Source organism: Epinephelus lanceolatus, chromosome 21, assembly GCF_041903045.1.
Source record: "Epinephelus lanceolatus isolate andai-2023 chromosome 21, ASM4190304v1, whole genome shotgun sequence".
Taxonomy (NCBI): Eukaryota; Metazoa; Chordata; class Actinopteri; order Perciformes; family Serranidae; genus Epinephelus; species Epinephelus lanceolatus.
Window position 1 is genome coordinate 27,891,448 of NC_135754.1, and position 18,482 is coordinate 27,909,929.

Genomic DNA, 18,482 nt, shown 5'->3' on the forward strand with positions numbered 1-18,482 from the left:
GCGGCACACCATATGACAACCACTGCACTAGATGTCAGTGAGCATGCCCCCAGTTTGGAGAAGCAGGCTGGAGTTGTTGTTTACTACATTAATTAAATTATTAAATGATATATTACACAATGGTTTGAGTTGAAGATGTGAGAAAGAATAGTATCAGTAACATTGTTAACACTGTGCTACATTACAGAGAAATACAAAACCGTACTAATGAACCTTCATTAATATAGGCCTATATTTTATCTACAAGTGCACGTCACACACTGAGCGAGCCGCCTGTTAATGACGCTGTGGGCTAATGGGCATGTAGCTACTTCCATGTTTCAGATGATACGTCATGTTTGTAGTTGACCAATGAAGATGAGTTTACATATCACCTTGGGTTCGTCCTTCACCTTCTCAAAATGATCCCACACTTTGGATTTCCTGCCCGACATGTTATTAACTAGCCTGTGGAATAACCGTAGGTACCAGCCCTGGAAATTAGGGGCCGCACACATGCTGTGTCTTTAAATGCCTGGAAAACTTAAGGTACAGAACTGGACACTACTCTTGTGCCTTTTCTGTGCCAGCTTTCAAGAGCACTGTGGCCTGTTGCAGAGCTGATCTTCTTCCAGGAGCTGTTTATAAGTGTGTAGGCCTGTCGTCCGTGGGACAGATGCAAAGCTCTGGGTAGCCCTGCACTAACATGATCAACTTTTCCGTATTTATCAGACTGAATATTTACAGAAGAAGGGAAAGATATCTGTCGGCTGTGATTGGTTTGTAACGTGACTCCTGTCTGACTGCTGAGCGTGGCCTCTTCCTGTGTCTGTCCCTTCAAATTAAATTCCCACATGGTCCAGTCATTTAGGTTTTGATTTATTTTGACAAGGCGCAGCTCCTCATAGAGTTTCATGTTTGTTTGTTTTTTTTTCTGCAACTAAGCGACCAATGAAATCTTAGCAACTAATGACTGTTCTGGTTTACTAACCTTTGTTCGACTATTAGGGGGCAGCCCTCAAAAATGATGGCCAGCATTAGGGTAAAGCAGTGAAAATATTCTTGTGAAAATGTTAATTCTTGTGGAGCTCAAAATGGTAACTGTACCAGTATTAGTCGGTGCACATCAGATAATTAGAAATATTAACGGTAAAATAAGAGGCATATTATATCAGTAAGCTATTTCCTAACTCTCCATATTGACATAGCTTTCAACGAGCCTACATACTTCAACAGCATATTAGAGTTGCTTAGGGCTTTTGGTTTTGGTGTGCCATGCCAAGATGTTTTTAGTGGCACTGCTTCTGCATTTACGTAATAACAGATAAAGTCTATATTTATTGTATTGCAGCGACATGACTCAGACAACTGGACCGTGTTTCATTAGGGTGGAGGAGAGGCTTTGGATTTTTAGTGCATCTGTGGCGAAAGGTCAAGGTTGCAGACGTGCTGCAAAGACTAAAGACGGATAGGAGAAATGAATAGATAATGGAAGGATTAAAAGGTATTTGCTTTTGGGGTTGATTTGGCCAGATATTCTGTGGTGTGTGTGCATCTGTGCATGTGTGCGTGTGTGCGTGTGTGTGTGTGTGATGTTTTAATCCTAAAGTAAAGGAAAGAAGGGCAGAGTGAGGAAGTAAGAATGTGGGCAAACAAATTAGGGAGGGATTTACACAGTGATACTCAACTCAACTCAACTCAACTCAACTCAACCAAATCTGGCCCCCAATAGGGTGCCGGGTAAACCCCTTAACCATTTTCTAATTCACAGTGAAAATAAATTAATTCACATTGGGATTTTTTTTAATACTTTTAATAAACATTAGGCCCTGATCACACAGAGGCGCACCGCACTGCCTTTTTTTTTAACAAAGCCGAATGCCACCAGTAAAAAAACACACCGGCTGTGCCTTTTTCCATGTAATCAATGTACTGTTAATTTATCCATTTATTTGACAGTAATTAGTATGTAGCTCCTGACATGTTGAGGCAGAGGGTACTTGCTGTAGCTCTGGTTGAGGGTGAGAGGCTGTCAGCAAATAGTTTGTTGGGCACAGGGAAACAGAGATCTGTGTGGGTACATGAGACCCTAAAAAAGAGGGTGGATCATGGGGAATACCACCAGTTGGTCCAGGAGCTTCTCCTCCATGATGGATGTTTCCAGGCATATTTTAGGATGACTCAGGGGCAGTTTGACAACCTGCTGTCTATCATCAGGCCGTATAGCTCTGGGTATCCAGCAACTGCTACCACCAGTTTCTCCTCCATTGTTTACCAACTGTATACTTGGTGTCGTGACCACCACAGAAGGCCTGCCTCTAAAATCATCCGATTGGACAATGGTGAAAAGGCGGGGATGATGTGGGGCGTTTTTCTGCTCGGAGTTTAAGTTTTTTAAACCCAAAGAGTTCAGAGCACTTTGGCAGAAGAAAAACAGGCACTTAGAGCACAGAAACATAAGGCGTGTCACAACGCAAAAGCAGTGAGCAAAAAGCTTTATTCTCATTAATATCAATTACAATAAGGCGCCTCGAGCTGCTAAAACGCATCCTGTGTGATTAGGATTAAGCTGCTGTCATATCTTCGTGTGGCAACCGCCCTGACAACTGCCTTCCTGCAAGTGCGTTCCCCAGAAAAGAAAAGTGTTTTTAAAAGTGGCTGCTGTCGCTATGGTCCAGGGCTGTGATGACGGACATGTGCATGCTGTGTAAATAACAGCATACTGCAGAAATCACTCTAATTGCGATTTTTTTTTTTTTTTTAACATATTTGGACAATTCACCAGTCATCTGCAGTTCAGTGGAAATGTTAACCTAGCCTTCGCTACCGCTAAGTTGTACAACTCCAGGAATTCAGACACCAATATTACCAGCTCCATCTTTTCGTCTTATTGCTTCACGATGCCCACCCCCTTCTATTTGGTCGGCTAATGCTAGAAGTTTCAACATAATGAAGTGTGTGCAGCAGAGCAAAATCTGTACGCCCCCAAGTGGGCAGCAACTGCTTCAAACCCCTACCGCCATGTTCAAAACCTCTTTCCCTCTGCTGCCTCCCGCCCCCACTGAAAAGATAGCAGGTAGCGAGTTGCCACACGGTGGTTTGAAAGCAGCTCAAGGTGCTAGAGTGCATAACAAAGCATCAAAATAGAGCTTGTTTATCAAAAGAAAGTGGCAGGAACGGATCCCCTGGAACCCCAGACAGAGGTCCGAGTTCAGCCCCATATATCCTCAAATCCTAGAAACGCTATGGCATACATGTTTAGGGTGGCTGACTGGCCCCTGACCTCCTGTCATTTTGCAAAGGTGGCCCCAGGGCAAACCAAGCTGAGTATCCCTGTATCAACAGAAACATGAAGACTTAAGGGAAATTGTGCTGTTTACAACCTATCCTCATATTAGTCATCATCTTATGATTGGTCATGGTAACTTTGTGGTTGGTGGTTTATTTTTACTGCAGATTAACTGGTATTAAACTGAAGAATGAGAGGAGTTTGTTTACTTTCTTCTCGACTCAGAAACACATTTGAAAACATGCATGTAAAACTTAAAGCGATAACTCAGATTTTTTCAAGTGTGGTTGTATGAGGTAGTTACCCATAGTCAGTGTGTTACCTGCAGTAGATGGCGGTCAGCGCGTCCCCAGTTTGGAGAAGCAGGCAGGAGTACCACCAGGGCAGCAACCTGGGGCAGCAGCAGATTGTACTTCAGCCACCTAATCACAATGAATATTAGTTTAAATGTACGCTATATTTAGAACATTTTCACCAGCTTGCCTTGCCCCCAGACAGCCCTCCCCCACAGGGAGGGGGGACTGAACTTTCAAGTTAATAAGTAAAACTTCAGGAGGCTGGCGCTGCTTGCCCTGATATATGTTGTTTTTCCAAATCTCCTCAAAGGATGTGGAAGGCACAACGTTAGTAGGAGCTTGTCAGCTCAGACTGAACGACCCTGGTTAAAAATACTAGAATGTTCTTGAATTGATTTAAACCTGCAGTAACTGATTTTATTGGCCACTTGGGGGCAGTGTAAGCAAGCTGTGAACACCACGCTGACATATAATCACCCTGAGATGGCAAATATGTTGGCAGTTTCTTATTTGTACATCTAACAGCTGAAAGTAATTTGGAGTCGTGGCCACCTGATGAATGTAAGTACAATATTTTCTCTCTGTTTTTAGTCTCTACCAACTCCTGAGGGAAATATGTGGCTATTCAGCTGCTAAATGCTCCACTTTGTTAACCAGTATGTTGCTTATTTTGTTTATCTGCTGTTTGGTGCTGAGCAGGTAGAGTACAATTGTTTTTTTCAACAGTTTTTACCATGAAAACAGCTGCCTGCTGCGGGCCAGAGTCTGCACTATAATGCAGGTTTTATACTTCTGCGTCGAATTGACGCCGTACCTATGCCATAGGCTTTGCGTCAATGTAGACCCTACGCTGTACCCTACGCTGTAGCCTGACGTGCACCTCCCCAGAAATGTAACACATCGCGGCGACGCAGACCTCCTGTCTATTTCTGTAAGCTGAAACCATTTCCCTCAGTGGAAACAAAGCTTTTATTTACTTTAATTTCACAGATAAGAAACAATAAATTGTGAAGACAATAAAACCTCCACAAAAATAGCATTTTAAGTCTTGTGTGTGATTTATCCTGGCTTCATATGAGCAGAGGGATTGTTCGCTAGCTGCTAGGCTAATTTATACAATGTAAAATACCATAGGCTTGTGCTAATAACGTTAGCATGTTGTATTTGTTTGGAAAACATGTTTAGTATAAGACAGTTGTTTTGTCAGTGAACCTTGTGAGTTGTAATGGAGCTGAATTATGTAACGTTACCTTTGTTAAATGTTGCTGTTGTCCCTGGCTTCATATGAGAAGAGGAAAAGTCCGCTCGTCGCTAGGCTAATTTATTATGTTGTATTTGAGGGGAAAATATGTCCAGATAAAGACAAGTGTTTGTCTGTGAATGCTGCGAGTTATAGTGAAGCTGATTTGTGTTTGACATTGTCTCTATTAAAGCTGCAGTAGGTAGAAAGCCTGAAAACGGCTGATTTTTGAGTCTCATCTGAGTTAGGTTTCGTTCGTCTCCACCCTGAGCCCCTCCTACCAGACGAGCACGCGAGTATTTTATCCTACTTGGTTTTATTTCTCCCTCTCTGAGAGCCTCAGCTCTCCCTCACCACGCAGCAGCCCTCCCCATCCCTCCCTCACGGCCCCACACATATACCCCCGAGGCTCGGCTCTCCCTCTCCGCGGAGAGCCCTCGGCTCCACTCCCACGGCCGACCCTCGCGCCCTCCGGCGGGGCCCGGCCCTACCTCGCCCTTCCCCTCCCTCCGGGGCTCCGGGGAACCGATTTCTGTCTTCCTTTTTTTGGGTTGTTTAGCCGTGTTGCTAAATGCTGGAATAGCTATTTTACCTGGTGCACTGTTCGCCATTGCCGCTTGCTCTCCCCTTCTGCCGGCGGCACAGGAATGCGCATATCCAGTAGCACAGCCAATAGGAACGCAGTGGTCTGAGATGACCTTTGATTGGTTGATGCACATCGGCACGATACTGATTCTTTAGAGGCTGAACACAGAGCCATGGTGAGGTGCAGAAACCTATTGTTTGTCTCAGACCACTTGATTTACATTATGCTTATAGGATATTATAAAATTTTTACTCAATTATACCAAAACAATGTTGCCTACTGGAGCTTTAAGTTAAAATGTGTTTGTGTGTTTTGAATCAACTAAACTTTACAGCACTCCACAGAAATCTCTACTGCCAACTAGTGTTTTGGAGGTGTAACTGCAGAGTGTCACAAAAACCCCACCACACAAGTATAAATACTAGCAACAGCGTAGGCAACGTGCGTAGGCTCTGCATAGAGCTGATATACGAGTATAAATCCTGCTTAAGAGCAGCGACAGTGAAAACAAAACAGTAAAGTTTGAGTCCAGAAAACCAAAACAATGCTGAAAGACGCTATAAGCCTCATAGAGCTGAGGGGAGGTGCAGAGTTGGGAGTCTATGTAAGTTTGTCCCTACAAGTGACCCCTTTCACATACAAGAAGTCATGCAATAGATTTTTTTTTTAAATATTGATATCTATATAATCAATAAATATATAACATAAATTGATTACAGCAGCATTGAATCTAGAAGCATGAATTTAAAATCAAAAACATTTTTCTCTGCACAATGAGCTGTAAGAAAATCACATTAGTGCAACTGAATGTACACAAGCCTCATGCTTATGTTTCGTCGGCACTGTCACAGAATAGCTTGATAGAGATCAGACATTTACTTGTGTATGTGTAACTGCTCTAATTTTTCTGTCTCATGATCACTGGGTGGGTGCAAATGGATAGCTGAGCTGCTTCAAAGAAAGAGAGGGAGACCTGTGCCAGGAACATGTTTTCTTGTGACTAACTGCTCCTGGGTGAAAAATAAAGCATGCCTTTCACCTCTGTACAAGATGACATTTAATGAGAGCGCTCTCAGATAGCGAGCACGGCAGAGAGGCTGAAATGATAGACTAGGATTATGTTGAGATGTCGAGGAATTTAGGCGTGACTGTCTTCCAGTTTTTGTTCATTCTAAAGGGAAATGCGAGGTCTTGTGATGCCTTGCTTTTATGATATAACAACATCCTTGTTTCCCTAACCTCCTTTCGTTCTCCTTAGTCTGTTTGCCTTTGGGCTTGCACTTGGTTTTTGCACACTAAGGCACACTAACCCCTGCCCCCTTAACCCAATTCACCGTTTATATAACGCCCTACTCCGTCGTCTTCTGCTCACAACAATAATATGTTGCTAATGCTCCCTAAAGCTGTTTAATGTTTCATAATACAGCACAACTGTCTTAAACTTGATCAAGTTAACCTGCCTCTGGAATGTGAGGAAATTCTGGGAGATCAAATTGAACTCATTGGGAATTTTGTTTTTGGGCTGTAGAAAGATTTAATTTGTTACAGGAAAGGTGAGTGAAAGCTTCTACTGCCATTTCCAGGCGTGACCCCTATGCAGTGGAGGCCACCATGCTCTTTGCACTGTTGCCTCTCTAACAGCACTAAATCTCCTACTTAAAACAATATGTCCACCACCAAATATCCCCCCCCCACACACACACACACACACACACACACACACACACACACACGGTTTATGTGAGTCCAGAGCTGCAACATGTTTAAACATTTAACTTCTATTTTCTTCCCTTTTCACTGAACTCTCTAACAAACAAACACATCCTTCCTGCATGAATGTTGTGTATTTTGATTTAATGTGTACAGCGTGTCTCCATGTGTGTGTATTTGCCTTCTAGCAGCAGCAAGACCCACAAAGTAACTGGTCCCATGACGAGGAGTTCGGGCTGATATTAAGAGGATCAGAATCTGGGTCTGGACTTACACAACAGTAGCATTATGCAAACAAAGCGACTTATACCAAAGGCCGAAAAAGTGCGTGATCCCCCTCGTCCTTCCTCCCTCCATCTTTCTTACTCCTGTTCAGGTTACATCAGGTCATTTAATGAGCCTTAGCTTCAAATCCAATGACCCAATTTTAGGTGAGGTGAGTTGATGTGCTCAGGATATTGCAGACATGCTTATTTGTTGTTGGAAATAATAATAATGATTAAGGTTTTATTTACTTTAATTTCACAAATAAGAAACAAAAATTGTGAAGACAATAAAGCCTCACTTAGCGCATGGTATTTTGATGTGTACATCAACTGACAAAGCGGTGGGATTTGCGGAGTTATTGCAAAGTTAGGCTTATGCTGTCTCAAAAAGATGCAGAAAAATTGGTCGACGCTTTTGATACCTCTAGGCTGGATTACTGCAATTACTGCAGGAACTAAGAAACGAGATCATATTTCTCCTGTTTAAGCTTCTCTGCACTGGCTCCCTGTAAAATCCAGAATTGAATTCGAAATCCTACTCCTAACTTATAAAGCTCTAAATGGTCAAGCTCCATCAATCTTAGAGAGCTCATAGTGCCATATTATCCCACCAGTACACTGCGCTCTGAGAACGCAGGGTTACTCGTGGTCCCTAAAGTCTCCAAAAGTAGATCAGGAGCCAGAGCCTTCAGCTATCAGGCTCCTCTCCTGTGGAATCATCTTCCTGTTTCGGTTCGGGAGGCAGACACCGTCTCCACATTTAAGACTAGACTTAAGACTTTACTCTTTGATAAAGCTTATAGTTAGGGCTGGATCTTGTAGTTAGGGCTGGCTCTTATAGTTAGGGCTGGCTCAGACTTGTCTTGGACCAGCCCCTAGTTAGGCTGACATAGGCCTAGTCTGCTGGGAGACTTCCTATAATTCCCCGAGCACCTTCTCTCCTCCTCTCCCTCTCTGTCTCTCCTCAGTTTCTGAAAAGTTGGTTCTTCTTCACTTGCTAACATTCATGTCCTATTACTGCATATCGCTAACTCAGCTTCCTCTCCAGAGCCTTTGTGCTCCACTGTCTCACAGCTACACCTGGATCTTGCTGTTTTCGTGGTCCTGCCTGATGCCTCCTACTGCTGCTGTTATTATTAGTCATATTTTTACTGTTATTATACATATATGATTATTGTTGTCACGTACATATACTGTCATATATCAATATATACTTACAATATGCTATCACAATTACTGTTATTATTATTAGAATATTATTACTAAAATTTATGTTACTGTAGCTTTTATCATTACTGTCTGTCCTGCATCTCTCCCTGTCTCTCGTTATGTCTCATTTTGTCGTATGGATTAATGCTAATTCATCATGTTGATCTGTTCTGTACGACATCTATTGCACATCTTTCTGTCCTGGAAGACGGAACCAACAACAACCCAACAACAACAAATAATTGACATAGTACGGAGATATGATTGGCTGTGATTTATGTGACTTTCAGCCACCTGGAATTAAAAATTAAAGATGAAATGAGAGGGCTGGTCTCTTACAAACTTCTGCCTGCCTACGTATTAAGAGCAACCTTCTGCAACATCTAGGCAAGACGGTTGCCAAGCTGCAGACCACTGTTTGAGACTAACCATCAACAAAAATGTCTTGTCTTTAGCAAGACACCCACAACATTTTCAGTGGTAATTGACCAACACCGGCTGTTATTTAATGAGACGTTGATGACATTTTGTGGCATCAGCACCGGCTTTCTTGGCGAGACATCAGCACTGTTACCAGTCACGGCTGTGCCACCAAAACTGACTCTTTCTTAGCGAGACACTGACTGCATTTTGAGCTATGATTGTGCCACCAAAACTGGGTATGTTTTAGCAAGTCATTGGCGGCATTTCCAGTGGCGATTGTGGCATCAAAACCAGCATTTTTAGCAGGACATTGGCACCATTACCAGACGTAATTGTGCCACTGACAAATCATATTGAGCATCAGACTGGCTAAGACCAGGGTCCGACAACAACAAAGCTGTGCTCCATTGACTCTAATGCAGTTGTTTCAGATTTCCTTCATTTTCAGGTTGGTTTTGGAGCTAAATGTTGTGCCTGGGACATGTCGTGTATTAATGATACTCGTTACCTGGAGAGGTTGGAAAAAGATATAAGTTTCTTCCCTGTTCCAAAACCAAAATCAAACCCTGAAAAGTGTAGGGTTAGCTAGCTAGCTACTGAAGATATAGCCTACTGAATGTATACACATGCTGCTTTTGCTTTTTAATGATTATAACAGTGAAACAAAGGCCGACCCTGCTGTACAGGAACCAGTGAAGGGAAGCAGGGAAACTTTGCTGATATTCAACCAGCTCTGTGTCATCACATGAACATTGTTTGACTTCCCCCGGTGAGCCCTCCCCCTGGTGGAGGTCCAGATGCTGGCAGCAGCACGGAGGTGAAACCAAACACCGTTCATCTGCACACACTGTGATGCCACACAGCTGGTTCAATATCAGCAAAGTTTCCCTTTATATTCATTGTCTTGTGTGGCGATCAGCAGTGATGTGGTGGTTCACTTTTACACTGTGAACTGTAGCCTATAGTTCGGCTTTAGCTTCTAACTATCTTTGTCTTTTTAACCTGTTGTTGCTGCTGAGTCAGTTTGACATCCTGGATATATCCTTCAAACACAGACTGTAGACCCCTCTGTCTGCTTCTCTCTGGAATCACTGTTTAATTTCTCCAAAAATATGATAATATTTCTTCAGGGAGTGCAGTTAGTTACAGTGTGGGCTCCATGCTTACTCTGACAGCTTGTTGGACCATCACAAAGGGGCGGGGCTTAGTGAAAGGTCGATTCCAGCTGTGATAGTGCCTCCAAAACTGATTGTTTTTAAGGAGATATGGCAGCATTTCAAATAACGATAGTGCCACCAAACTCCTAGCCATTCTGTGCCTAAATGTAACTACAGCACTGTACAAATGTAAAGTTTCAACACATCTGCTACATGACAACGTAAACATGTTACATATCTAAAGTTTGCAGATATGTACAATGCCAACATTTGTTCCGGCGACTGGGTTGTTGGCAGATGAAAAGAAGGGACATCAGATAGGTCAATTAAAAAGCTTTTCTGGCAATGACATGTGGGAGGAGGGAAGACCACGGGGGGCAATGATGCACCTCTGCCTGACATAAGTGATTATGTCTCGTGGTGGTCTGCTTGTTGACATGTTGCTGGAACTGGTGTCTTAATGCTGGGTATGAGGACATCTTTTGGGAAAATGTTGTGTCTCTGAGGCCTAAATTCAAAAGCTTTCTACATCTACAAGCAGACCACACTCCCCCCTTTTGCAGGTCAAATTAAAATTCCACCAACCGTGTGTCCTCACCAACACATTCTTGCTGCTAGGAGATGCTACAAGTGTCATGGTAAACCAGTTGCTCGGCTGCACACACTTTTTCAGTGTGTATCCACAGGAGCATACAGGCAATGCATGAGCGAATGTGTGCCCAAGACATGACTCATGTCTGATTTTATGTCTTTATTTTCCAGGAAATAACAAGAATAGAGTCATTTCTCCCTTTTCTCCATAGAAGCTATTAAATTGTTTCCCTGAGCAACAGATTCAGTCCTACATTGAGGAGGACAGGATGTTTTTATACACTCTTAGGGGTCGTGGATTGGTGAGCTGGAGGCAGCTTGTTTGATCTTGTTTTTAAAGTCAGAAGAAGACAACCAACAAAAATGATGGACGGCAGAGTTTCTTATGTGACCGCTGACGTTAGTCTCAAGACAAAAAGCTACATTGAAAAACGCAGGGCAGTTCAGTTCAGTGAAAGATAATATAGTTTTGAAAATACATTAGTTTTTGATATTTAGCCTCCATTTAAACAAAAAAGCTTACATTATTGAATAGAAGTCTATAGAAACATTAGCAGCTCTCAGGCTACTTGGCCATAGCAGTGTTTTAAAAAATGCTATACATCAGCATGCTAACATACATGCTTGTGTTCTAAAGTCATCTTGACATCACACACTGAGCGAGCCGCCTGTTAATGACGCTGTGGGCTAATGGGCATGTAGCTACTTCTATGTTTCAGATGATACGTCATGTTTGTAGTCGACCAATGAAGATGAGTTTACATATCACCTTGGGTTGGTCCTTCAGCTTCTCAAAATGATCCCACACTTTGGATTTCCTGCCCAACATGTTATTAACTAGCCTGTGGAATAACCGCAGGTACCAGCCCTGGAAATTAGGGGCCGTACACATGCTGCGTCTTTAACCGCCTGGAAAGCTCCTAATAGAGTTTCATGTTTTGTTTAGATTTTCTGTGACTTAGCGACCAATGAAATCTTGCCGACTACTGACCGTTCTAGTCTACTAACATTTGGTCAGCTATAAGGGGGCAGCCCTACTCAGAGAGTACAAAGGTCAGCACAGAAAAATGTAAATATAACGAGGCGTAAACGCTGACAAGAGGGAATCTAGGGTTGGTTTTTACTTTCACTTTCGCTGGCGAGCATGTACACAAACGGCAACCAACAATCCTGCATAGGATACCTTTAAGAGCTAAGGATCTCCAGTAAGACCACCAGGTACTGTGTCAAACCCCTGAACCCCAAAATATGCTGTAAGGCAGCTGCAGGAATTCACATATGCAGTGACAGTACTAGTGTACACACTAACCCAGTCGCAGGCATACAGCCAAAGACACTTAAGGACATCGGGTGCAGCAGATACTAAAGGTGTCATGCCAGTTAGTGTTTGGATCATCGTTGTTTTTACTTCACCTCCCTTGTTTTCTCAGTGTGTGTCACCACCTCTCCTCCACCTAGGGTCATAATACACCTGTGAGAGGGCTGGGGGAGGCTGTGCAGGTGTCAGACAATATAGGGATAAACAGAGCTGACAAACACACACACATATGCGCAAATGATGTAACATAAAAAGGCACACACACATGCAGTTTACATGTATAATATTTCCAGCAGAATAACTTCTGTTTCAGAAGGGAAACAATACCAACTTCCCCTTAATGTTCAGAGAGTACAAAGGAATTTCCCTCAGGAGATATACTGTTGAGTTTACGATGCAAAATGCAATTTGTTCTCAGCTGTGGACCTTTCATTCTCCTCCTCACAGGGCAAAATACATTTCACGGTGTCAGTCACTCATTAGCCAACATAGGTTAAGTGCAATACCCCATTATTACCCATTTTGAAACTGTGTCAATTCATCAGCTACACACTGTTATCACATCAATTGCACCCGACTGCTCGTTTTAAAATTTGCAGCAGTCAGACAAAGAGGCTGAGCTGGAGAATAAAGATTTAATAATAAAGTAATTTAATGGATTTTCAGTTATACCAATGTAATTGTTTAAAAGCTGCATTAGCAACCCCAGAAGGAGCAACAACAGGTTTAAAGTGACTCCTCCTTTAACCTTTTTTTGCACAGTTTTTCATTTATATTTGTTTATATTTTAGCTTCTATTTGTATGTTCCTCAGTAATCATTACTTTGCATTGTTTATACTTTTTAATCAGGCTGTGTTAACCTTCTGTTGTTTTTGTTCATTTATCTTTCTTTAATTTGTATTTTACACTATCCATGGTAATCATTATTCTTGCAATTTTAAATACTTTTAACCACCTCGCATTTGCGCTACCTCCTATTTCGTGATAGCGCTCTGCTGTAAAAGGTGGAGTTTGGATCCAAAGTAACACCAAGGACAGGCCAAACAGTCTATACTGAACTCTAATGCATCACTTCAATAAATACAGGGAATGGAATGCAGACGGGTGAGGCAACAAAGAGAGTCAATGATCAGTTTCGGAGTCCCCAATCCGCAACTCTCCACGTGGAGCGCTGTAGGAGCACACAGGTGACAGTTCAGTGGTGTGCCATGGTAACGAGAGGGGGCAGGCAGAGAGCGATGTCAGAAAAGTTGATTCCAACACCAGGAGTACTCGATGAGAAAGCAGTCTCTCCAGTGCAAAGCCATTTGTGGACAGAGGAGAGCTTGACACTAAAAGCGCGCACTAAAAGGTGAGACGTACTGCCGCACAACGAAGCAATCCACAGCTCAGAAGATCACAGGTGACTAGACTGGTGAACTCACTTTGGACAGCTGGGTGGCGTTCTTTCCAGAAAGCCGCAGGAAACAGGTGAATGGGAACCAGGAGGGCCGGAAACACAGCTCGTGGTCGAAGACGGAAGGCAGAGTGGTTTACTGGGGAGCAGACGAAGCAGGTGAGTCAGGGAGGGGCAGGGTCAATACCAAGGAAGCAGGCTGGAAACAAACGCTGGAAAGTCTTGCATGAGGTGAAGAACAATCTGGCAAGGAGTGTCTGTGAAGCGGGATCTTTGTAGTGACAGGTGGTAATGATCCATAGATGAGCAGCGTTAGCCTGATGAGGCCGGTGTAGAGGACTGGCAGTAGCAGGAAATTAGGCGATAGGCTGGCAGGTAGGTGTGGTAGGTGGAATGAATGAAAAATTACTGAATGGACAAAGGAGATGGCATGTATGGAGAATGAAAAGTGCCCACTGTGACATCTGCAGAGGTGTGGACTCAAGCCACATGACTTGGGACTCCAGTCAGACTTGAGTCACCAATTTGATGAATTCAGACTCGCACAAAGACTTACATCTCAACTTACTCTCGACTTTAACACCAGTGACTTGTCACATCACTCCGACTTGAGCCTTTTGACTTGAAACTACAAGATACTTTCTCCCAAGCCCAAAGATTCATTTTCTGAATCATCAGTTTTCACTTGCGCCACATCGACACTTAATTCCCCAGATCTACTTTGTTGAACCAATCAGATGGCATCCAATTAAGTTACAGCAGAGAACCATGAAGAACTAATGTTAATGTTACAAGGCGCCAGTTGATAAAAATGCGGCCAAAGATAAGTTTGTTAGTTTGTTAATCAATCAATCAATCAATCAATTTTATTTATAAAGCCCAATATCACAAATCACAATTTGCCTCACAGGGCTTTACAGCATACGACATCCCTCTGTCCTTAAGACCCTCACAGCGGATAAGGAAAAACTCCCCAAAAAAAAACCCCTTTAACGGGGAAAAAAAACGGTAGAAACCTCAGGAAGAGCAACTGAGGAGGGATCCCTCTTCCAGGACGGACAGACGTGCAATAGATGTCGTACAGAACAGATCAGCATAATAAATTAACAGTAATCCATGTGACACAATGAGACAGAGAGAGAGAGAGAGAGAGAGAGAGAGAGAGAGAGAGAGAGAGAGAGAGAGAGAGAGATGCAGGTAATGACAGTAGCTTACAACAACATTAATGAAAGTAATAATACTATAATTATAGTTCTGGCTACTGTGGTACAATATGTTGAAAGTATGTATTAATATCTGACAGTATACTTGTGTGACAATAGTCATATGTGTATAATAACAGTAGAAGTATGACTAATGACTAATGATGGCAGCAGCAGCAGGAGGCATCTGGCAGGACCACGGCAGCAGCACAACCACACACGTCACGCTGTCCAGGCACCGCTGCGGTATGAGTTATTCTGAGAGACAGTGGAGCACAAAGGCTCCGGAGAAGAAGCCGAGTTAGTGACATCCAGAATGGCCGAGTTAGCAAGATGCAGTAATAGGATGAGAGAGAGAGAGAGAGAGAGAGAGAGAGAGAGAGAGAGAGAGAGAGAGAGAGAGAGAGAGAGAGGGAGAGGGAACCCGGTGTATTATAGGGGGTCCTCCGGCAGACTAGGCCTAAGTCAGCCTAACTAGGGGCTGGTACAGGGCAAGCCTGAGCCAGCCCTAACTATAAGCTTTATCAAAGAGGAAAGTCTTAAGTCTAGTCTTAAATGTGGAGACGGTGTCTGCCTCCCGGACCGTAACAGGAAGATGATTCCACAGGAGAGGAGCCTGATAGCTGAAGGCTCTGGCTCCTGATCTGCTTTTGGAGACTTTAGGGACCACGAGTAACCCTGCGTTCTCAGAGCGCAGTGTTCTGGTGGGATAATATGGCACTATGAGCTCTCTAAGATATGACGGAGCTTGACCATTTAGAGCTTTATAAGTTAACAGTAGGATTTTAAATTCAATTCTGGATTTTACAGGGAGCCAGTGCAGAGAAGCTAAAACAGGAGAAATATGATCTCGTTTCTTAGTTCCTGTTAGTACACGTGCTGCTGCATTCTGAATTAGCTGGAGAGTTTTTAAGGACTTACTAGAGCTACCTGATAATAGAGAGTTACAGTAATCCAGCCTTGAGGTAACAAAAGCGTGGACCAATTTTTCTGCATCTTTTCGGGTCAGGATAGGCCTAATTTTCGCAATATTACGCAGATGAAAAAATGCAGTCCGTGAGGTTTGCTTTAAATGAGAATTAAAAGACAAATCTTGATCAAATATTACTCCGAGGTTTCTTACGGTAGTGCTAGAGGCCAGAGCAATGCCATCTAGAGAAACTATGTCATCAGATAAAGAGTCTCTGAGTTGTTTGGGGCCAAGAACAATAACTTCAGTTTTGTCTAAATTTAACATCAGGAAATTGGTGCTCATCCAATTTTTTATGTCTTTAAGGCAGTTATGGAGTTTAGTTAATTGATTACTTTCTTCTGGCTTCATCGATAAATACAACTGTGTATCATCTGCATAACAATGGAAATTTATAGAGTGATTTCTAATGATGTTACCTAAAGGAAGCATATATAGAGTAAATAGGATTGGTCCGAGCACAGAACCTTGCGGAACTCCAAAACAAACTTTGGTACGTAAGGATGATTCATTACGAACGTCAACAAATTGAAAACGATCAGATAAATAAGATTTAAACCAGCTTAGTGCTGAACCTTTTAGGCCAATTAAGTGATCCAGTCTCTGCAGTAGAATTTGATGGTCAATTGTGTCAAACGCCGCACTAAGATCTAATAAAACAAGAACAGAGACGAGTCCTTTGTCTGAAGCAATCAGAAGGTCATTTGTAATTTTAACTAGTGCTGTCTCAGTGCTATGATGCACTCTAAATCCTGACTGAAATTCCTCAAATAAATTATTATCCTGGAGAAAATCACACAGCTGGCCTGCGACTACTTTCTCAAGGATCTTTGACATAAAGGGAAGATTAGATATTGGTCTATAGTTGGCTAACACCTCTGGATCCAGGGTGGGCTTTTTAAAAGTGCGGACACACCAAACCGACATCAAAGAACTAGCGGCGACAAAAGCCAACTGTTGCGTCATCTACGTCGCCTCACGTCGCCTCACGTCGCCCTGTGTCAGTTGCATTTGAACACACTACACGGACGACATACGATGGCCAAGTGGCACGTATGTTCTGCGCCTGCGTGAGAGAGAGTGGAGTGAGAGAGTGGTACATCCTGTCAGTCGAGGGGTTTCCTATCTGTGCAGCCGAGCACCGCAGCACTTCCACGGACTATTACATCCAGATGGTCCCGGTGTTTCCTCCGCAGGCTCCACTTCACTCAGCTGCCCGATAAACCTGCTGCTTCTTCCCACTTTAACCTGAATAACAAACCAGGGCTCGGTGCTCCGGTTGGATCCAAATAGAGAGCCAGGGCTAGCTGAGAGGCTAGAGGAGGCTAACTGGCTGTGCTTCCCTCCAGTCATGCTGCGGCTAACGCTCCGCTAGCCGCTCCCAGCTAGCCCCGGCTTTCCGTTTGAATCCAAATGGAGAGCCGGGGCTAGCTGGGAAGCTAGCCGAGGCTAACTGGCTGTGCTTCCCTCCGGTCATACTTCGGAACAATGGGTTTAATATGGTCGGACCAATGGGCAGTTCCCCTTTGGTCGATGGCCGGCCGTCGGCTTGGTGTGTCAGGGCCTTAACAAAAACTATGCAGTGGCCCATAAAAAAACAAACTGCAGTATGCAAAACGTGCAGGTCGAGAATTACTGAAGGAGACGCAGTGACTTTAGATGTCATTAGACATTTGAAGTTTCACAAAAAACTGTGTAATACTGACATTAACATGGTTACCTCAATAGCTAAGAAACTTTTTAAAAGGTTTTAACACTTTGTTTTAACAAATAAATCCAAATTTCAAAGTACATTAATGATTTCTGTAAATCTAACGTATTATTTTGATGTTAAAATGGCGTTACATATGGTGCATAGAGTGCATTATGACTTGTTTAGGACTTGAAACTCAAAGTTTAGGACTTGGCATTCAACTTGGGACTTGCCTGTCTTGACTTTGGACTTGAGACTTGGACTCATGTCTTACCATCAGTAGTTGTCCTAGACTATAATTTCACTGCTGTGCTTTTTATTCCCATGTTTCTACTATTTAGTACTATGTGCATTGGTGTTTTTTAATGTGTCTGCAGCTGCTGGATTCCTAAATTTCCCTTGGGATCAATAAAGTGCATGTCTATCTATATATTACCCATTTCCTGAAAAATATTGCAGATAAGAATGCATAAAATGAAACGTAATGCCCCCTGATTGCGTGTACTGTGCTGTATTTGTCAACATTTAATTCCCTGAGCTGTCCGTCCTTTAAGTTATAACTAGAGCGATCAGATTAAAGTATTGTACAAATTATGCTAATTGTGCGCATTTGCAACACAGCATTAGAGAGGATTTTTATAAAGCAACCATTGTGTCCAAAGTAAGCATGGCACAGTTTGACTCCAGGAAGCTGGATTAACATGAATAATTATTAGGACAGATGAAATGGTATTACTAGGGCCTTACTGGTCCTGCTGGCAAGCTCTCTGTGCCCGACATACTGCTATTAGATGTACCACCTATTAAAAAAACTGTGTATCCTATCCACACACTGCTGACTGAGTCAAATTAAGCAGTAACCAACTCATATTAATAATTCTTTAACCAGCATCTGTATGAGTGTGTCCCTTAATTTGATTATGTAAGGAGGGTGGCAGAGGCCACATGTAGAAGCTGACACTGGTAAGTTGCCCTAGGACCTGGAATCACTCCAGAAAAACCAGTTCAACAACACACCAGCACTTGTCAGAGTTTCTGGGATGCGACAGCTGACAACGACAGAATCACTATCTGTCCACATGATCTCTTGATCCCGATGTCGAACATGAAGCATTCATGGAAATAAACCGTTGTTGCAAGAGGAATGTGCATGAAA